General features: G+C 40.5%; 1 long non-coding RNA gene across 1 annotated transcript in view; it reads left to right on the top strand.

The window, feature by feature from the left end:
* The first annotated feature begins 537 nt into the window (after window positions 1–537).
* Window positions 538–22,382, top strand: part of LOC110477385 (uncharacterized) — a 47,180-nt gene continuing 25,335 nt past the window's right edge. Inside the window, exons 1-3 of the long non-coding RNA XR_013340385.1 lie at window positions 538–2,293; window positions 4,946–5,294; window positions 5,885–6,125. This is a non-coding gene — a long non-coding RNA (uncharacterized LOC110477385). The remainder of the gene's footprint in view (window positions 2,294–4,945; window positions 5,295–5,884; window positions 6,126–22,382) is intronic.

The following is a 22,382-nucleotide window of genomic DNA, read 5'->3' as shown; positions in this document are numbered from 1 at the left end:
AATTATGAAGAATAACAGAGCTAACCAGGATGACTGATTTCAGGCACTTGTAGTTATGTCTCACTTTATACTACATTATTTGACAGGAGAGTCCTGCCAGTAACAATATAGACAAGACCTTTTTCTGTTGGTTGAAAAGACAGATCATTACATATATGGTGATGTGAATTGTACTGTGGCTACTATTGGTTCAGTATAAACTGTTAGAGTTTGTCATTGATGAAACAGTTCTGGTGGGTTTTAGAATGTGTAGGAAACATTGGTAAATATTTATCACATTATATATATATATATATATAAATAATTAAGAATCATATGGATATCTATGAATCAATGCAAACATTCCAAAACTTTTGAGAAAAGCCACACTGCCCTTGGGTTGCTTTTACCTTTGGAGTGATGTGAAACCATTCCTCAGTGATGTAAAGAAACATTGCTCAGCATTGCAGGGTGGCATAATTTAAAGCCTTAATTAAACATGCATGAGGGAAGATTAAATCCTTAAATCAATTTTTAAATGTTATGTCATTTAAAATATATTTTTTATTTAGTAGATTTGCTATTAATTTTAATCCTAGTGATAAAAATATATTGATAGCATTTAAATTAAAATTTCTGTTGAAACTTAAAGCTCTACATAGAAGTGGGGGGGAGGTTTTGGGTGTTTGGTTTTGGTTTGCCTTAAGGGTTTTATGGCAAGGGGGTGGGTGTGTGGGGTTTTTTTCATTCACGTGATAATGACAAAAATTACTCAAAGTGGTGGTAGAATATCCATGCTTAGAGGTTTTCAGGACTCAGGTGGACAGAGCCATGGCTGAGCTGCCCAGTTGCATGGAAGACCATTGATCCTGGTGATTTCATTAAAGGTGCACTGCTAAAGATCAGCCCAAACAAAAGTGGGATCACAAGGGACAACTGAATCTTCTCCGTGGAGCAGGGATAAATCAGCAGCTCCATTAAGCCCTGTGACTGCCAACGGACAAAAAAATCAAAACTAAAATTCAGGTTTGGTCATTGGCGTTCAAATCCCAGATTATTTTCCAAATTAAGAAAGGTTTTACCCAACTCTGTTTATCACTGTTACAAAAATCACTTGTAAAATTCTGAAGCAGGAGAAGGACAGGTGGCTGTGTCTAAAGACACATGGCAAGGCATAAAATGTGAGAATTTTCCTTCTTACCAGTAACTTAATCCTGCTTTCCCTCAGTGCACTGTTACCATAGAACATTTTGTTTTGCTTTGCTTGTAATAGTTTAAATTCATTTCTGGCAACTGACATTTTTTAATCTCTCTAGATTTCATCAAAGGTTGATTTGTTCTTAAAAAAAACCACAATTATGCTACATATTTATTCACTACATCAAGTGAAACCTTTTCACTTTTAGATGTTTGGGGGAGTTATTAGTTTTATTGATTATTTTTCAGTTAAATTGTATTCTATCAAATTGAATGGGTCAAAGGTTTTCAAAACACTTTTGTTCATTCAAGTAATTTAAGATGCAGTTCAGTTACAGTGGCAGAACTGTTCTCACTTTGGTTCAACATCTCAAGTTTCAAGTTGTTCTCCTGGTCCCATTAGATCATCTTATTGATTTGCCAGGCATTGATTTACTGGCTGCTCTGCCAGCAGCTATAAGAACACAGTTTGTTTGTAGTCTTAAAAAATATTCCCAAACCCTGCTCACAGATTAAGTTTGAGGAATAGGCTCCATGGATTTCAGTCAGATTTCTCTTTAAAAATATTTCTGTGTAGAAACAAAGGGAAATGTATTTAATGTTAGTTGCATTTCCCACTGCTGAACAGTTTAGGCAAAGAAATTGGAATTAACAGATTCATCTTAGCCCAGAAACATATTATTATTTTTATTTTTTTTAGTTTTAGTTTGCACATGCATCAGTTTTCTAGATGTAATTGTATTCAGGCTTTTCATTTTAGTACAAAACCAACACACTTAGACTTTTGCCTGAAGTTGCAAATATTTCTGTGCAGCACAGACGTGTAAGACAGAGATTGCTGAGTGGGCAGTTTGCAGTGGGATTCTCTTCAGGTCCCTGCAGCAAGAGGCCCCACAGTTTCTTCATCAGGGAAATGAGCAGGTCACTGGAAAATCCAATAACTCTGTCTCCGCTCTGTTTCCTAGAGCAGCTTTCCCTTTGTTCCTCTCCTAGTGAAGTGACAGAATCTGTGTGAACATGGACAGCCTCTCCAGGACTCCACTCTCCCTGGTGACCCTTCACTTGGAAGTGCCCAAAAACAGGGTGTGGATGTGGCACTTGGGGACATGGTTTCGTGGTGAGCACAAAATCATCTTAGAGGTCCTTTTCAACCTCAGTGATTTTATGATTCAGGGAAAGGTGTTAAAATAAGGAATTTCCTCCTTGCATGTTGATCTGCCTCGTGGAAAGAAACTTGAAAACCTTCAGCATGTTATTTTGATGTGTCAGTTATGCTCTAAATGCATTCTCTCTGGCCATTGCAGACTTAAGAAAAACTGTCCAAGTTGAAAGAGGTTGTGAGATGGACAGGTGAAGGGTTTGTGTTCAGCCACAGCCTGAAGCAAAATGGACGTTAGGGAGGCTGCTGAGGCAGGATGAAGGGAAGGAAGGAAAATATATCTGTCAGTTTTGATATAGAGATGGTGGTGGGTTTGGGGAATTCTAGGCTCACTTCCACATCTGACTGTAGGAATAGAAAAATGAGGCTGGTCGTGTTCACAGAGTATTGGTTTTGTTCTTTAAAGTCAAGCAGGGTATGACAAAGCACCCAGGAAGCTTAGGGAAAAGAAACCTCTTCACTGTAAAGAAACACACTTCTCAGAGCTGCAAAGTGAGCCAATATTGAAAGTTCCCAATGGCTGAAATCAAGACAAGTGCCAAAAGTAAATGTAAGTACATAAAGAAAGGGGAAATACCAGAATCACTGAGCTCTCAAGACACGTGGCAAACACAGAAGAATAAAACCTCTCTACTGGTAATAGCCAGGATATAAACTATCTATTCCCCATATTTAGCATTTTGCTACTGCGGTGCTGAGCCTTTTGTCACTTTTTCCAGAAGCACTGATTATCTGGCATGTAGAATACCCTTATTTACCATATGTGTTCATGGGCTGTCTTGTCTTTCTTGCTGGTTTAGTGTACCAACCTTCCTGCTATGTTATTGTCATGTCAACTTTAATTACTCTGCTTTTAAATGCTTACTACAGCAAAATGACTTTGCAGTGGATTAGTGTTTAGGAGTATACACATTCATAGTACATTCTCTGATTGGTGCACAACATGCATTTGATTCAAACATTTAAAATGTCAGATTTAGGGCTTTTATGTCTAGAAATGAGTATTTTATTATTTAATCACTAAAGACAGCTATGCTTTTATAAATATACATTTATATGTGGAAAATCTTATATTAATGCAAAAAGAACATCTTGTTCTTAACATCAGCTTTTAAATTTTAGAACAGTAAATGTATAAGCTTACTTAAAGGGACAATCCTTTATTAAAAGTTTGGTGAAGAAGCACAGACCAGCCCTTGTTGCAAGAGGGTGCACCTGTGATAAGTCATGCTTATAGCCAAGATGAGCCATAAATAAGAATAGTTCTGCATTGATGCTTTTGTTTGAGAAATCCACAAGACTCATTACAATACAAACTGTGAGTTGTCTTTGGTACAGAATTTCCTAGTTTTTCTGGGGAACCAGACAATAGAGCTTTTAGAATCTTAAATGTTTCTTATCAACTTGCCAAGAGGAAGCTCTGCTGTGATTACTTATAATGCAAATATAATCTGCCCACAGCTTTGGCCAAATTCCTCCATTAAGAATAGAAACAATTGTACCTTGCAGTTCCCCAGTGTCTCATTGAGCTATTAGCTCTGTCTTCCCACTACATTTCACACCTGGAAGTGCACTTTTAAAAATAACCCCTAGTTCCAATGCCAGTCTTCAATAAAAGTTTCTTTCATCCTTTTGGTTTCCTGCCTCAGGAAGGATGGAGAACCCAGTACCACACATAGGGAAAAATCTGGGAGCACAGCCAACAGCAGCAGTAGAAATGAAAGCCAAGCACCACCATTCCAACCAGAAAAATTCTTCCCTCTTCTGCCATAGGAACCTATAAAGGCCCTTGGAAAGCCTTGGAATCAGGGCTTTCCTGAATAACACACAGCTGTGGGTTATTTACCTTGTGTTTGATGTTGCTGCAGTAAGTGCACAGTAGTCACTTGTGTTTGTTTCTTTTTAATACGAAACTGGAGTTATTTGGGTGTCGGTTTTCAGCTTCTTTTTTCTACCTCTGTCGAGGTTGGGATTGAAGGCACTTGAGACAATTCTTCACGTTCAGGCTTAGATGTTTATTTTTTCTTATCTATGTAACAAAATACCACCCAAACCCATGAAGAAAAAGGTAGAAGAAGGTGAAGAAGAACAACCTGCTTCCGCCCTAAAACCTCCATCTTACTTAGTATATATTACTATATTCTAAAACTCCAAACTCTAATTTTTCCACCCTGTGATATTACAAACTTCTAACCAACTACATACCTGTAGTCCCAGTGCTATCAATCAGTTTTGGAAGTCTTTTCCATGGCCTCAGGTCAAATGCAGTGCTGTCCTGCGAGTCAGAGTCTATCAGCACAGAAAGTCTAAAATTCTCAGCATCCAGAACCCTAACATTTGGGTTCTCAACATGGAAAACGGTAATTCTTTTTTTGTTTTTTTATTTTTTTAAAGGAAGAAAAAAACCAAAAACAAAACCAAAAAAAGCCTAGTTAAATTTTGTAAGGTGATGCTGCAAAGTTGAAATTGAAGGTATTCCCAGGTATCTTTATGGCCAGGTTCTCATATTTGCTACAGTGAGCTGAAGCACCACTACTCACATTTTGATCAACCCTGAGAAAAAAACAAAAAAACATTGACCATGCTGGAAGTCTTCTTTGTCTTCTGCAGCCATCCCTGTTTTGTGTTCTGCTGGCAGTAAGGAGCTTAACGTGCAGATAACTCGATGGAGCGCCGTGTCTGGGAGCTGCGATTGTTCCGTGGCTCTGGCTGGCGGAGCGCGGCGCTCTCCGGGCTGGCGCGCACCATCTGCCGCCACCGAGGTAACTCTGGGGACGCTCCTCGGATTGATTGCGCTCAGCCACGGCCGAGGCACAGGAAAAATAGAGCTCCTAATTGCTTTTTACCAGGGATCTTGTTTAACTCTAGGAAGTGGTAATTCAGAAATGAACGGCTTTGGTGGACGTCTTAGAATCTTTAATTAACAGATTACTCTATTAACACGCACATTGTTTTCCAGGTGAGTGAGATCATTTGCCCCTGGGGCTTTTTTTTCCATATGCCTTCTGTTCCTCCAGCAAAATATGTAACAAATTGAAGTATTCATTCTGATTACATAAAGCACATGGGTATACAATTATATGAAAAGAAAGATGACATTTGTTGCCTGCCTTCCCTAAGGCCCATGCAGGCTTTGCCCTTCACTGAAAAAATAAGGCATAAAGTCATTAGAATATGTGCTTTTTTTTTTTTTTTTTGCACATTATATTATTGGAAGGGTATGTTATTAAAGCAAAAGCCTTTACTAGAAACAATGGGGTAATGATTCCTTACAAAGTAAATAACACATTTTTCTAAAATAATACCTTTTTTTCACAGAAGTTTTACATTCTTTCATATGTCAGTTATGCGACCATTTTGGAGCTTTTAGGAATGCATTTATTCCATGTTACTAAATTTATATCATAAATGTGAATTAAAGAAATTAAATATTCATGTAAGTATAATCAGTTTACTGCTTAATTTTATTAATCTTTTTTGCTCATTATTTTATGCTTTACTAAGTAATTAATCTTTACTAAGTAATTAATCCCTTTATATGTTTTACAGGGACACTTTCTGTACTGTGAAACAGTTTTTCAGCACGTAGTAGGCTAGAAGAACTACTTCATTGAGATCTCAATATTTATTGGAGCATTAAATGAAACATTGGAAGAGAAAGTTATATTTCATAACTAAAATGGCAACATCTATAAATTATATAAAACCACTAAGAATTTTTAAAAACATATTTTTGTGGTGCAACATGCAGAAGAATTTATTTGGGAAGAGTTCAGAAAATGAATTTGAGGTAAGTCAGGAGTATGTGAAATAGTTGTGAAGAAGAGTTTCCTTTGTTTTGTCCATCATAGGACTTGGATCTAATCCCTGTTGAAGTTCTGCTCTTTTATTCTTTATCTTGTGTCCTGGGGAATTTTTTACTTCTTTCCTTCACCTAGATGACTAAGACAAGGACTCCTGGATTTATCTAGACCTGGCCTCTGTCCCACTGGATTTTTTAGATGTGTTTTCTGGATACCTTGCAGAAATTCAGCCCAGGGAACTTGAGCTTGACCCAAGCTCTGGTTCCTCACCTCTGCCATCCACATGTGGGGATGATGGGTTGTGTCTGGATTCATGATAACAAGTGATTCCCTCTGTAGATGGTTTTGCTGTTGCTGATTAAAAATGACTACAGAAACCACTGTTTAGATTAAGACTATGTTGAATGTTTAGTAGGCTCTTTCCTACCAATACCTATAGGAAATCATGCAGGTGATCTTTCCAGTCTCAGCAAGAAAGCTGCCATCACTAGAGAATATTAAACTACAAGACACTGTGACCGTAAAAACATCCTGAAACCACAGACAGGAATTTTGACTTATTTTTCAGAACCTAAGCTTTCCATCGTGCTTCAAGTAAAAGAACATTCCATGCCTTTTCACTGTTCTAAGCAATAGGGGAACAGGCATTTGTGTGCCTGTGTATGTTTGTGAGCTTTTGTGTTTATATTCAGCTACAGAAAATCTGTTTCTAGCATCAACAGTGCGTTATACATATTTCACATTGAACTACTTTGTATTGCAACACCTGCCTCCCTGGTATTTTGCTCTGGGAGGGCTATGATGAGTGCTATCTTCCATATTATTAAAGGATAACATGAGCATTTGCTGGCATGTCACTGTAGCAAACAATGACTTGTAGCTCCCTTGAAAATTCACACGCGTTTTATTGCTGCTTGAGAAAATAACACACATCTCCTCTGCAGTTCTAGTCATTTTCCTGATTGCTAAAGGATTTCCCCTCTATTACCTCTGCATTTTCTGTGTTGCCAGGTGTGAAATGAACAGAATCATAAAGTCAGGCTGTTTTGGAGAATAAAAACAACAGCACGGTCTGTGCTGCTGAAATGGCAGCATAGTGTAAGTGGAAAAATGCTAGTAGCTATTGGCAATCCAACATACGTGACAGATAGTAGAGTGTGAAAGACATATTTGCCAAGTCTTGCAATTAAAGGCAGTTAAAATATATATTACTGTCTCAGGAAAATATTTCATCTTGTCCTTAAATTTCAGTATATGCTAAAGTCACTCTGAACACAATAGGACTGCTACACCTTGCTTAGAAGTAAATAATACTGATATTTAAATGTTCCTTAAGTATGGCTGGGCTGCCAGGAGGCGACACATGTGCTAGCTGGAACAGGAGTTTCAGCAGGTACAAGATCATACATTTGATCCAGTTCCTGGTAAAACCACTCGGGCTTTGTTTAATATTTCCATTGAATTGAATAGCAGTTGACTCAGCTGAGATGTGGTTATGGAAGAGAGGTCTAAAACTGGCTTGATCAAATCTGGTTTGGAGATAGGATGGGGTATCTGAGGTTGAGAGGGTAAAAATCACCTAATTACAGAGTGAAAAGAGAGCTGTGTGGGGAGCCAGAGGAATGACTTGGATATGCAAAAGGTGTTTATATATTGAATAATTTACAGCACAAGAAAAACACCTGGGACAATTCTTGCTGAGGACAGTGAAGTTAGAGAAGTCTGGGTAAGTGACACAAAGATTTCAGCTGAATGCATGGCTAATAATGCAGGTGGGGAGCAGCCAAGCAAGAGGGGCACTAATGCACCCAAATGTCTCTGACAAGCCCCACCTGGGATCACCCCTACCCTGCCAGGGAGGCTGTTTGAGTTCAGCCCTGGATGCTCCTGCTGTGTCCTGGCAGTGACACCACAAGACTGATTCCTCTTGCTTGAGGTGCTGCTTTCATGGACAGCTTAGGTGAGAAAGTGGTGAGTAATGTGCTCTGGCTGGCTCTGTGTGCTCTCACTGCCTGATCTATGAATGGGCTAACACTTCATTCTGACAAGGTGCAAACACTTTAAATATATTACAGGCAGCTAGAGGAGAAGGAAAGATTTCATTAAGATTTCTTTTTGAAACACAAGGTGTTACCAAAATAGCGGACTTCTATTAAAAAAGAAACGTTGCTGAGAAAAATCACTTGTGAAAACCTTTGCTAAAGACAAATTAGAGTGAAAAGCCTAACAACAGCAACAGAAAGAAGCATAAGAGCTGAAGCTCTGGATGTTGTTGGGAAGTACACTGGGTTCAGGGAGCTTGGGGTGCAGCTGCAGAGGAGCTCTGTGGGACCCTGAGATTGAGAATATGAAAGCTCTAAAATATAAGGCTCTAAATGAAAATAATTACCCATTTATATTCTTACCCTGTGCCCAACAAAGGGCACAGACACATGTGGCCCAGCCAGGTGAGGGACACCCAGGGACACAGCAGGAGCTGAGGGCTTGGGGGGAAGAGCAAGACTTGTGCCTGCCTGGACTGTGAGGGAATAAAAGCCCAGGGGATGCTTTGTTCTGGGTCCCTCCTCAGAGGCACGAGCTCGGGCTGTTATTTTGTTATTGCACCAAGATTTAATTACTTTAAAGACTGGGATGTCTGTGACTCTGCTAAAAGACACCAGGTCTGGCTGTGAGTGGGGTGTGCAGGGAGTTAAGCAGGGTCCCTGTTGGGTCCCTGGGCCACTGCTGTGAAGGGGCTCTGGTGCCAGCAGGGAAAGTGGTGTTGGGAGTGTGACTGCCAGAGTGCCTCCTGAGTGGTCAGATTGGGAAGCTTCCTTTACAAAGATTTAGATTTATAATCCCCGTAGGAAGCCCCTTGATCTGTGTTTTTACTCAGGCAGACCCTGTGGGTCATTGCTAGAGCACACAGCCAGGGACTGGGTGAACCTTTGCCATGGCTCAGCATGGCCATCCTCACTGTCTGGGTAATACAATATGGACAGGTTGACAAAAAGGGGAGAGAGAGGGAGAAGAAAAGGGGAGAGTTTGTTGTTTATTCCAGTCAAAGCACTAAAAAAACATTAGCTGGTCTAGAGAGTAATAATTAAAGTTTTGTGTGTTGGTCTTTATACAAGCATGAGAATTCCCTGGATTCATGACCTCTTTATTAAGGCAAGCTACAGGCAACAGCTTTTTCTCATTTAGTCTTCTTTCCCCTGTGAGGAGGGAAGAGTAAGGAGCTGATGAGCAGCACCTGGGACACCTCTGTCTAGACAGGCCTGTTTGCTTTTTATGGGAGAAACTATTTTTCAGCATCCGTGTGTGTACAGTTCCTAATGCAACAGAAGCGTCCTTTTGATGCAGAAGCCATACAAAGAAATAACATTTAATTACAACCCATTATGATTTATAGCCTCTGAGGGGGGAAAAAATGAGTGCCAGAAGCTTATTGGTAAGGGAGGTCAGGCAAGGAGGAAGCTTCAGGTAAAGCTATCAGTTATCCCTTATTGTCTTTTGAGGAGAGTCTCCAAGTATTTGCAATCTTCTGTCTCAGAAGGAAAGCAAAGTGATCTGTTTCTGCTTATGAGGTCTGGAATAAACACCTATTTAACATGTTCAGCCATTAAGAGGATAAGTAGGGCATAAACATCTATGCAGGCAAATGGAAGACAGAGTAAGGAATTTCTAGTGAGACTTTTGTTGGTTGGTGTTTGGTTTTATTTGTGTCTTTGCATTTAAATGCATTTTGGTTATAACGGAACACTTTTAATTCTTCCCCTGTAAATGTACTGGAGAGCATGTACAAAACAGTAGTGAAGTTTTGGGTGCTTTATAGTCCTTTTTGTAGGTGCAAAACCATGTTTTGGACCTCCTAACCATCATGGGTTTCTTGTTTCCTGATCTCATCCTCAGTTGTGATTTATCCTTTAACAGGCTGTTCTGAGGCTATGATTGAGTTTAACATTGTTTGATACCCTGTTGTCCTGATGGCTTGATGTTTAAGCACTGGAAGCCATAAGCACAGATTCCCCTCTTCGTTACCATCCCCATTTAGGTTCTGTGCTCTTGGCACGTGGGCACCAGCAGATGCCATCAAGTGTAAAGTGGCATTTGGCACTTGTGTACCAGTGCCCTTAGGAGGAGGGACTTGGTGTAGAAGAGGCACAGCTCGCAAACTGCCCATCTAAACTCATTTTGCTTGGCACTGAGCAAACTGGCTCCATCCTGGGCGAGCAGGCGCCGTGCCACGGCAGCAGATGGGGCTGCGGGAGGGGAGCACTCGGGAAACCTTGTCCAACCACCATGTGCATGTGTCTGAGGGCAGGGCTCCCAGCCAGCAGCCTCGGAATGGCTCCCTGTCCTCAGCTCCCAGCTCCAGTTTGAATGGCTTGGTGATAGATTTTTAAGATGTCAGTCCCACTTTCAAAATGTGCTGTGGTTCTATTGCTCTTGACAAAATTATTTCGGCCTGAATGGTGCACTTATGCAGCATGGCTTGAGAATTGTAACCAACAGACTCACAGAATAATGATCCTGATATTTGTGTGATACCATAGCCAGTATGTTCTGTTTAATATTTTGTAGCATATTCTCCATAGTAGGTTACCTAAAGAAAGTTGGAAACTGTCTCATGCAGGTGGCAAAAAATCACAAGCTAAATACAGGGGTTGTTAAAACCATTTCAAAATAGAAACAAATATGTTCACCTAAGTTTGTTTGTGGCACTGGTGGAAAAGGCAATGTTAAAAATTAAATAATATTGCAATCTATTATTACCTGTCTATTTCTTACGCTAGTCACAACAGTGCTATGTTTTTGAGGCAGAACAGGAGTTGAGCATTTTGTGGAGCTGGTTGCTACACCTGCGGTCCAGCAGGGCTCCTGAGTGCCCCCTTTTATCACCTGATAAAAGCCCTGAACCCACATTCTGAGTCATATGTTGTCTATTTCAGTGTCAAATACTCGAGGAATATAAAGCCACTATTGATTCCACTGATGTGGGTACATAAACAATGAGGCAACCCTTCAACCATAAGACCAGTGAGTGCAAGACAAGAATTCTTTCAAACTTCATGTGGTAGATACTGCTTTACAAAAAGCACAATCATCCTAGAGGTACTGCATATTCTGGATAAAGACATTTTATCTTTTGAACTGCTGTAAGAACAAGCTTAACATTAACACTGAGGCTGGAGTGACAGGAACAGCAAATTAAAATCAAAAGAAAGCAAAAAATGTGTAGACTGACTCGTGCTATTCCTTGATCTGTCTATAGTTGTCACACAGGGCAGTTGTTATTCTCATCAAAACAATTTAATGACATTAATATCACTTTGGTGGCATCATTTGTTTTTGTGATGTTTTGTCACTTCAAGAGAGGTCATTTTTCATACCCTCACTCAAGTACCAAAGTAAGTAGGGTAACGATTTTTTTTAAATTAAAAAAAATATGGTTACCCTACTTACTTTATTAAAAATATAATATAAAAAATAATAATTTTCTTGAAGGGTAGAAATACTTGGGACCTGACTGGTACAGTTTTTTGCTATGTTTTGTTTGGTGTTTTGTTTCTTTTAATCGGCTCCCAAATGACAATATCATTGGGATATAAAGTCTCCAGGAGAGAGGAGACTTTACATCCATAGAGTTATGTACAGCAGTAACTGCCCTGACAGTAATAAAGTTAGTTACTGAAATTAGTAAAATTAAGTACAAAGATATAGGCTTAAGAGGAGACTTTGCAATTACTATAATGTACTCTTAACTCATGCCTGGTGTCAGTCTCTGCTGAAAATTCCAGGGAACAATTTGGGATGTCCCGTTGCTGGCAGTGACATGGGCTCTTCCTGTGTGTCCCCAGCATTGTCCCTGCAGCCTCTGCCACTTCCATGGGCTAGGAAAGCATGGATGTGCAGGTCCCTATAGGTAGTTTTCAGGAAAAAAACATCAAGTGAAAACAGTAATTGTATTTTGGGACCAGTGGGGCCCTGAGAAGACCTTGGATCTTGTTTGGTTGGTGTCACTTGGCTTAATTCAGCAGTTTCATTTTGCACTGTAGGCAAGTCTCTGGGGTGGATTGTATTGCAGGTACACAGGGCTTGGAATGAGGTTTTCAAAAATCCCCATATGATCTGTTCAGGCAGCAGAGATCAACATCCTAATACCCTCATACATTTGGCTTACTTTTTTTTTTTTTTTTCTCTTCAGGGCAGAAGGATTTCAAATATTACACCAAACCTCTGGTTACCTGTCAGAAAATACTTTCCTTGGGAAATATAGAACAAAACCAAACTTTAACAAAGCTGCTGAATTTACTTTCAGCTTTGGGATTCACTGCAATACCCTTTACACAGGTCCTACATTTTGTGTAGTACAGAACCATCCATAACAACAGCGAGGAATTGACTGGGGATCTGCTTTCCTCTAATACTGGCAAGAAAAGGGAAAGCTGAGACCAGTTAGGGCAAAGAATACAATCCCAGCTAAAAAAAATAAATCCTCTCCTGTTTTAATAATACTTTGATTTAAATGCATTGCAATGTATTTCTTGTAGCAGGAGAGCACCAACATATTGCTTTACCCTTGCTGACTGAATGGTAATTAATGCCCATTCATAGAAATATATTGATAATATGTTTAGCTTGCATAGTGAGAGCTAGCATATTATTTTTGGATGGAGTTTTTTTTTTTGGCCTTTGGAGTGGTACTGCATATTGAGGTTTTATTTCCCTCAGCTATTCCATTACCAGAATGAAATGCCAGCAGTTAATAGGATGGCAGAGTAAATGTCACAAGCTGAAGGGACCACAGGAATGTGGATTTGCCACATGTAGGAGTCGTGTTTTATTACAGCGCAATGTGGAATTTATGAGCATTGCTATAATATTCTAGATATGCCTCTCTGGAAATATCTGATATATATCAGTGCTAAAAGTCAGGATACTGCAAAATCAGCTCCCTCCTGCTCTCTGTACCTTTCTTAGATGCTCTGAAGCTATATAGTCCCAGTAATGCACTGTCAACTAAAGCAGGTAGAACCAGCCCCTGCATATTATTTATTGGCCTGTGGATGCAGATTGCAAACACACTTTATTACCTGCTAATTTACCACCTGCTGGCTGAAGGATGGCCAAAGTCTACTATTTGTTTTATAGAAATTCATTATGCCATTAACCTTTCACTCCTGTAGGCCACGAGCAAGAATCTCCTCAGTTAAATCACTCCTGTAATAATGCACTACAAATGAAAACAATGATTTATTGCACCCCACAAAGACTAATAAACATAAATTATATCCTAATGCTCTATGTGTTGCAGATGATTGTGTGCACAACTAGTTACTCTTTCCAAAAACTGTTCTGGTCTCCTCTGAAACAATTTACTAAGAATCATGCCCATTTTGGTGCTTCAGGGAACACTTTCACATTTTGCTTTGTAATAACAGTGATATCATCAAAGATGACGGGGTTTCTGTATTTAGATATTTTTTTTAAGTAGGAAGAAGAAAAATAAAGGATAAAGCAACAGCAGTTTCCCCCTCTCCTTTCAGCTATTGCTGCTCTCCTGTGTGGATGGCAGTGAAGGCATGACGTGTAGTCCAAGGGTGATCCAAAGAGACATTTATATCCCTCCTTCTCCAAGTCAAAGCAAAACTTTCTGCACATTTTCTAGGGTTTCAATAAATGTTTTGTGACAGAGTACTGCTGCAGTGAGTGCAGCATGACACTCTATCAGTTCTGTATTTTCTGCACCTTTCTGATAGCCTAAAAAATCTGTCCTACCCATTTCAAGCATTGCCAATTAAAAAAAAAGTCCTCTGCAGTATGTGACATTCACCTTGATACCAGTGACATTCAGAGAGCCTGCTGATTTTTAAGCTAGTGATTAAGAACTGTCTGAAATAGTTTCACACATGGTTTGTAAATCCTCAGTCAGAGCTTTTCCATCAGTGCCGCTGTGAAATATTTCTCCTTGGCTTTGCAGGTGTATTAACAAATTCCTTTGCAGGAACTCTCTGTCTTGAAAATGAAATAATCTCTTTCCTCTTGTAAACATTTATTTTCTACAAATACAAAAACTGCTAGCCAATGACTATAATGTAGCACAATTTTGCACCGGATAGAGGTCAAGCTAGAGTATGACCAAAGTAAAACAAAAATCCAGAAGTTTTCCCCCCTCAGAAAATTCTGTAGTCCCTTGTGCTTACATGAAATGTAGAAGTTTAAATTATCTGATCAGAATGGCAACATCTATTTACATAATTTCAAATGATCACATAAAGCAGCAATTGACAGGGTAGTCTCTGTCCTGTTTAAATAATAATGCTGTGTGTCTGAAAGGGTTGCAGAAAATAAGGGCATTTATTCTGTTTATTTCCAGAATAGAGTTGGTACAGCTGATTTAAATCCTCATGACAGTTTGTACCTACTGGGGGGTAAGGGGGAGAAGAACAGTGTCAAGCTCCTCTGAATCTCAAAGTTATTGCCATCATGCTCTCAGTGATGTTTTGCTCTTTTGATACTTTTTAGCTATGGAGTTGGATTGCAAAACAAGAAGAAAGAAAACTGCAAGGAGTTCCTGCAGTCATGACTGCGAGCAGCAGCAATCCCAGTGTGCCCTGACCTGTAGGAAGGCTGTTGTATGGAAGGTAGGCAGCTTCTCATCATTTGGCTGAGCTGCCACTTGCTAAATAAAACCTCTTTTCTTGAAGGCTTGTTTTGAAGGTCTCTTCAGCTCCCACTCAGAACTGTTCACAGGAGCACAGGGTGCAGTCCTGTTAACCTTGTGGATGGAGGGTAGCAATGGCATTAAGCACTCCCACGGGCACTGGGCACTTCAATCTGTATGGCTTGTTCTAAATCCCAGCTAGCAGTGCTTTGTAGTTTGGGTCAGAATTTGGCTTAAAAATCTTGGTTAGCAACTCTAAATGAAAATAATTACCCATTTATATTCCTGCCACTAGGGCTGTGTTATGTTCAGGAGTAACACCCAAGGAGCCCAGAGGATGAGACCCTTGGGCAGCTGCACAGCTCTGCCCAGAGCCTTCCTTGGACTAAGTGCACTTCTAGATCATTTGGTAGGCAATAATCCAGTTTAATCATATGCTTGAGGCAGAGGAAATTACTTAAATTAGAATCTCTTTATTGTTAGTGTGATCAACTTATGTTCATCGTGTAGATTGTTTATTTAAGTGGGACTCGGCCACTGTGATCTATGTACTAATAAAATTAGTGTTCACTTCTTTGAAAAAATAGAGGTGGTCAGTGGCACAACTGCAGTAGTTCATATCAGAGCCTGGGTCAGGGTCACAGCTGAGTTATTGAAAGACTTTTTGTTCTTTTGGCTTCTTGATTTTCAGAGAAAAATTTTTGCACTCACACTTTTTTCTTCTGTCCTACTCATCCAACACTTCTTGATAACTTCTGTATTTATTGGCCTGTTTCAAGCAAAGTTGGCAGCTCTGCCCGAGCTGGGGTCTCATAGCTGTGAAGTGCCAATGGTTTTCATTAAAATCACTGTTTTGGCATGTGCTGTAGTGTGCCTTTGGTGAAGGTGGAAACATTCCTTGTTCTTCCTGCCAGCAGTCTGAGTACCCACATGGCTCTGGACACTGCATCTGTGTCTGGCAAGTGAGGGAGCAAGTAAAGGTGCACAGAAGAAGCTGAGGACCATTCGGGAGTCCTGCTAGAAAAAAGAGGGAAGTGGATCTTTGTCATGACAGAGGAGGAGTTGGGAAAAGTGGGATCAGCAGGTGAGATTGGAGGCAAAGGAGCTCGATTTGCAGTAGTAACTGGGTTAACAGTTTACAGACAGCATAGAAGATGGATGTCTCAGATGTGCAGGAAATCAGGCTTCATTAGCTCTGCTCCTTGCAGAAAAACATGTTATTAATTGCCTTTGGTCTCCAGGGGAACCACTAGCCTCGTTTGAAACTATTCTGCTGCTTATTGTCTGAGCACTGAGGCATGCTCTGAACAGAGGGATGCCTTTGATGCTGATAGATCAAACTCTACACTGAAATCTGCTGAGATGAGGAAGCCTGAATCAGCAAAGCCAGCTTTTAAGGAAACAGAGATCCCTCTGTGGAATAAAGAAACAAGTGCTGCCAGAGACTGGAAATATGAAGTCTGTGCTCTTTAAAGCTCAGCACTCTCTGGGGCCCAGCCAGCAGCCTGGAGGACAGAGGAGAAATTACTTGAGGATTTCCATCCAAGGAGGAAAAGAGCCCTAAGTGACTGTGTGTAGGAGTGCAAGGACAGCCTGATATGATGTGTGGTTAATGCCTCTTTCCACGCTTGCAGGCTTGGAATACACAGAGCAGCAGCATTAGCAAATGCTCTGCAGTGATAGGAAAAATTGCCTGAGACTTTCTTTTCCTCTAACTCCTAATACATATTGAACCTGTATATTTAGTTTAAGGCTTTCCACCTGTCCTTTTGGGTAAGAATTCTGACACTTAAGAACTGTTTTCTGCACAGATGAAGTCCAAGTCACAAGTTTGTTTAATCTCTTAAATCTCTTACTGCAAAGATCTGTGAGAGGGCAGAAAAAACACTGCATCATTGCATCATTTGTGGAGAAGTAGTTCCCAGCTCTGATTTTGTTCTTCACCTCACATCCTGCTTGCCTTTGCCTTTTTTCTTTCGCTGTAATAACCTGATAAAGGTCTGATTATTGCTTGCAAAGGTAGCCAATTTGTAGATGTGCCTGCTGGAGGTGTGTGACCTAAATGATTAGATGCTGCTAATTTATGGGGAAACACATTTATGTGCATGAACCCATCTTCTGTACTTCTCTAGAGGAGTAGGGTACATTTACCTCTAGATCTTCTGTGATGAAATCTTCAACTGGCGGGCTCTGGTTTAGTGCTGCAAGCTTGTGATGCAGCTATCCAAATCCCAGGCAAGCTTCACACAGCAGGTGCAGTGTTTGCTACTCATGGGTGAGGAATTGTGAAGGAGATTTGAATGAGTTAGAGAGGGGAGCTCTGAGTTTTTTAGATGATACAGCTTATTTTTCCTATCCTGTGCATAGGCAGGAAGGGTGAATTTGGCTCACATCTTCACTGCATGGTTCAGAAGGTCACAAGACCCCTAGTGACAAGACTTTTTAAGGATTTATTGACCAGTAAAACACTATCAACAAGGATATTTATGTTTGTGACCCAGTCCTTAAATATTTTGTCTTATGGACTCATGCTACAGTTTAAACTTTCTTAGCCAATCATTTTATGACATACAGACCTACAGACTGTACTCTAAAACTCCAAACTTTCTTCTACTGACCTTAATGTGTCTCTGCTTTAAACTATAAATCCACATTCTCATTTTTAGCACCTAAGTTTGGAAGCCCTTTCCAAGGTCTCAGATCAAATCCGGTGTTTAATTCTAAGCTTTGGCTTACAGGCTCAGTGTTATGAGTTCCCTGCATTTCGGATTCCAACACTCATTCTGCTTCTGAAGGAGCAGCTTGAGCAGAAGCAATAACACACAAGTGAAATTTGGTTTGAACCACTACTTTCTTTGACAGAATTCCTGTAACAGGAGAATATTTTTGAAGGAGTGGATAGGCATAAAGCATACACTGCATGTACAGAGCAACACGTGACTGACTGGTTTTCTTAATGGATTGGGTTTTAACCCAGTACAGTTGATAATGGTGTTTAAATTTTAGTTGCCATGTCATAATTGTCTAACAAGAGAGGTTTCAATTATATGACAGCATAATTACATGTTCTAGAAATGTCTGGACATTCACTTAATGCCATGGTCTGGTTGACAAGGTGGTGATTGGTCAAAGGCTGGACTTGATGGTGTTGGAGGTCATTTCCAGTCTAAGTGATTCTTTGTGATAATAGCTTAAGGGCAAAAGAAATTTGGGAAGATTAGTCAGTGGACTACTTATTTTGTGGAAACTTTGGAAAGGCATTAAAGCAGACAAGTACATTAACAAACTTAAAGTAAGCTTTTTATTACTTAATATTTTTTCACCAAAATTCAAAGCTTTGGCACGCTAAGTAAAGCAGAAAGTGGAAATCTCAGCAGCGCTGCATTAATTTTTCAAGCCCTAATGTGCCAGACAGGGAATAAGTTATTACATCTATTGCCCTCTGGGAGGAAGAATGAAAAGCACAAAAATGATTCTTCTCTGTTAAGATGGAATAACTGGATAATAGCTGATATAAGCAGTGGTGTTGCTGCAGAAAAGCTTACAGCAGCTTGTGTGTCATCATTAGGAGTGAACATTCCTCTGTATAACTAGTGTAGCAGGATTAAGAAACATGGCAGGGCTTATTTGTTCTTCTCATGGGGCCCTTTACAATTATGGGGGAATTTCAAGTGAGTGCCTCATGTGCAGCTGCTGATAATCTGTGTGAGACACTCCTTTCTTCATGCTGAATTCTCAGCCCGTAGGCATTGCTTTCAGGATCCACAGGCAGAAATACAGTTGTCCATGGCTAGTTTATGAGAGCAATATGGCACTTCAAGCTGTGGTGCCTCTAGGCAGGTTAGGGATTTGTTTGCCATGAGCCTGGCTCTTGGGTGGACTCCTGGAGGTGATGAACTGAGTCCATAAAATCCTAGTCCTGCTGACAGGCAGAAACACTTGCTGGGTTCTTTGGTGACTTGTTTTCCAAGGGAGAGCCCTGGAGGCCTCTTATTAATGGTTGTCTCCTCTGTAAATACACTCATAAAGCTTTCTAAGTATTGTGATAACATGACAAGTAAACAATGATAACCCCAGAGGAAAATATGGGAATTACTTGTGTGTCCATGAGCTCACCTGGGAATGAAAGCACCATCCCCACGCTTCACTGGTGCCTCGAGCTAAATATCTCAGTCTTTTGTCATCCCCAAGAGGTATGGAAGGCTTCAGTATCAGGGCATGGAGCCAAAGAATGAAAACAATGTGGATTTTTAGAAGGCTCTTTATCTGCCTGTCTCCTTGGAACATCAGATATTACAGGGGCATGTGGAACTGGAAAGGCACATGGACAAAAGGGATGAAAGCACTTTAGGCTTTCTCAAATCAATTCCCTTCGTTGGAAAGAATATTAGAATGCAATGTGTAGATTTTTATCTTCACCTCTAATTGACCTTAGTACAGCCCTATATAACATGCTTTGTTGTGGGTGCTGTTGGTCTGTGAGTCAAAGAAAGCTCATTTCTGATGGAAGCAACTGCACTGAGAGTTTCCATGCACATTTCTCTCATTAAAACTGAACTGATGCTGTTTCTCTGGCCTTGTCAGGGGTTCATCTGAGGTCTGAGATACAGCAGGCTGTGACAATTTACTGTGCTGCAGGATGTAATGCATAAACAATGGCTATTTTAAGGCTGATGTGACCTAATAGAGGAGTAAGTGAAAACTAAACCTTATGGAAACGTTGTGTCCCTGATTTATTGCAAACACCAGCTAAGTGTATTTGTGTATTGAGGCAGACTAGGGGTAGTCCTCTACTGTTCCCTGCAAGCGTTCTTTAATTTTCTTAATGCTTTCATTTGCATTGAGCAATGCCAGGGCAGGTATCAGTATGTGGATTTAGCTGAAATCAGCTTTTTTAAATGTCGTTCAGCACTCTATTTAATTAAGGGTTATTGGAAAGCTTCCACCTCTTCTGTGTAGACTAGCTATCCCTTAAGCCTTGCGTAGCTGATTTTTTAAGAGATTGTCACTAAATTGTGGCAGGTCATGTGCTCATATAACTTATATCAGCATTGTCCTTGAAAAGCCAGTGTAGCAATTCGACTGTGACATGGTTGGGAGTGAGGAATCCTCCTGGTCACACCTTTCCCAGCTTTGACAGTGTGTGACAGTGGTGCACCAAAGGTGAAATCATCTGTCTGTGAACACAGAACAAGCATGTGCTTTATTTGTAGTGTAAACATACATACAGCTAAGAAAAAATATAAAAATTAATACCTCTGCCTCTGCTAGCTTGGAATTAGCCCTACATAGGGGACTAAACATCAAACCCCCAAACTGGTCACAAATTACTTTTGATTCTTGAGATCTGTCTACCTTGAGAGGGGAACTGTAGTTAAAGGCAGCCAACAGTTCAGGAAAGGCAAGGTCTGCAAGTGTTAAAGAGTAAAGCAGTTATAATTACTTTTACTATAAGGGAAAGCTTTTCCATTGTGAAGGGTAATCTGTCTCAGAGGTAGATTAGCACTGACACATCCCCTTTAGACAAGAAGCTCAGAACTGACAGCCATTTGGAATTATGTCTGGAAATGCTGTCAACACCCCCACGTCATGAGGAAAAGAAACGTGGTCTCTTGGCTGCCTGCAGTTGCAGCCATCTGTTTGGATGGTGAATTCCTGCTCTGGGGGGGTTGGAGTAGTTCACTAGGACTTCATGGGTGCCAAGCAGCAGTAGCTTGAAAAGAGCAGACTGTGTATCTCAACACATGCTGCAGCTTTTATTAGGAGCCCTCATTCTGCATGACTGCAGCAGCATCACAGACATCCTTGCTTTGCTGGCATGGGGTGATACTCACATGTCAAAGCAGAGGAGTAGAGACAAATAAAACGGATTTTGAGGGACTTTGTACCTGCCAAAATGCAGTGCAATGGGCACCTCAACCTTAAAATAGTGTGGGACAATCCAAATGTCCTTAGAGAGCCATCTCCTGAGATTTCTAGATGAATAGGAAAAATCACTGCCTTTTCACCACCCACTGAATCAGCTGGAATTTATGGCATAAAATTGCTCAATCGATTCCAGAATGGGAGAAGTCAGTCAGAATACCTAATTACATGGTTATTGAATACGGACAGAACACTCTTTTAATAAAATAAAATGTAACTGTGTCACAGAAGTGAAGAGATCTGCATAGCTGGGAGGCAGTGCAGCTGTAAGGAATTTTATTCCTATGCTGTGTGGCTCACTTTTGTTGAACACTTAACAACAAAATTATTTCACTTTAGGAAAAAAGCAGCCAGTGATGATTATTTTACTAGGTTTTCAATATATTAATTCTGATTCTTATCTTGCTTAACTTTTTTTTTTCATTTTTCCTAAAAAGTTTTTCAGAAAAAATAGGAAATGCAGTAATTTTGTACCTAAATGAAGCAACAGTGCCGTTATCACCTTTAGCCAGAAGTGCAGTCATTGCACCACTGCTGTTCTCATTTGTGTTGTTGGGGAATTATTGTGTATAGCATTAGAGGCTTTTAAAGTTAATGTCTAGCCCCACAGATTTCTGGAAACCCACCTTGCTGCCTCTGTAAGACAGATGCAACATGCCTTTAAAGGGCCCCCAGGGGGGGACATTGTAGGTCATGCTGGACACAGACCTTCCCTTTGCCAAAAGACTGTGTTTTAAAGTGGTTTTTTTTTCTTTTAGCTAGAAAAAAAAGTACATGCTGCTCCATCATTTCTTGTTCTAAAGTATTACATTTAGTCTTTCTGTCATAGATCTGGTTTTATCTGTCTTTTATTCTCTAAGATTCCCAGTTTCTTACTGTCTTTACTCCTTTTTTTTTTTTTAATAATTTCCTTGATTTCCTATATCCCTGATTTTTAACACAAGCATGCTGGCGACTGAATAATGCCACCACCAACTCCCAAACAGGTAAGAAGAAAGCTGATTTTTTTTATTTATGCTTTGATAAAACTGCTTTGGCGTTATAAGACACAGAGAAGGTTTCTAACACCAGCTCCCAAGTGATCTGCCTCTACCTAGACACGAGATTGAGCTGCAGAGCAGCAAACCCAGCAATGCTGGGAGACAACAGGCTTTGCCTGAGTGGTGCTAATGGGGAGGTTGGACCTCCAGGTATCTCTGGCTCAGCTGTGACACACAAGGATGCAGGTGAAGAACCTGTCCAGCTCTTCCACAGTGACAAAGTGCCATTTGCCAGTGTCTGCTGGCGGGGACAAAGTGGCTTTCAGCTCTTCCTGCACGCTGGGCTGGAGGAGAGTGCTCCATCCCTGCTCTCCCTGCCAGCAGGGGTTCAGGTAGGAAGGTGCTCTCTCTCCTCTCAGCTGGCATTTGCCATGGTGAGGGACAGCCCGTGTCCAGGGCAGCAGTGCCCAAGCCCTGGGAATGGCTGCTCCATTGGGAGAGTGGCCAGAGTGCCCTGGAAACCCTGCAAATGGTTTGATTGTGTATTCCAAAGAATTATTGCATCTGTTATTTCAGCCTTTTCTACTGTCACAGTTTTCTGATGTTACTTATTGAAGCAAATACTCTCTGCTTCTCCCATTTCCAAGAACCTTTTACCCTTGGCTAGACAAAGGATGACATTGCCGTGTCAC

Source organism: Lonchura striata, chromosome 8 (genome assembly GCF_046129695.1).
Source record: "Lonchura striata isolate bLonStr1 chromosome 8, bLonStr1.mat, whole genome shotgun sequence".
Lineage (NCBI taxonomy): Eukaryota > Metazoa > Chordata > Aves > Passeriformes > Estrildidae > Lonchura > Lonchura striata.
The sequence above is the reverse complement of the archived record's forward strand: the minus strand, read 5'-3'. Positions and strand labels throughout refer to the sequence as shown.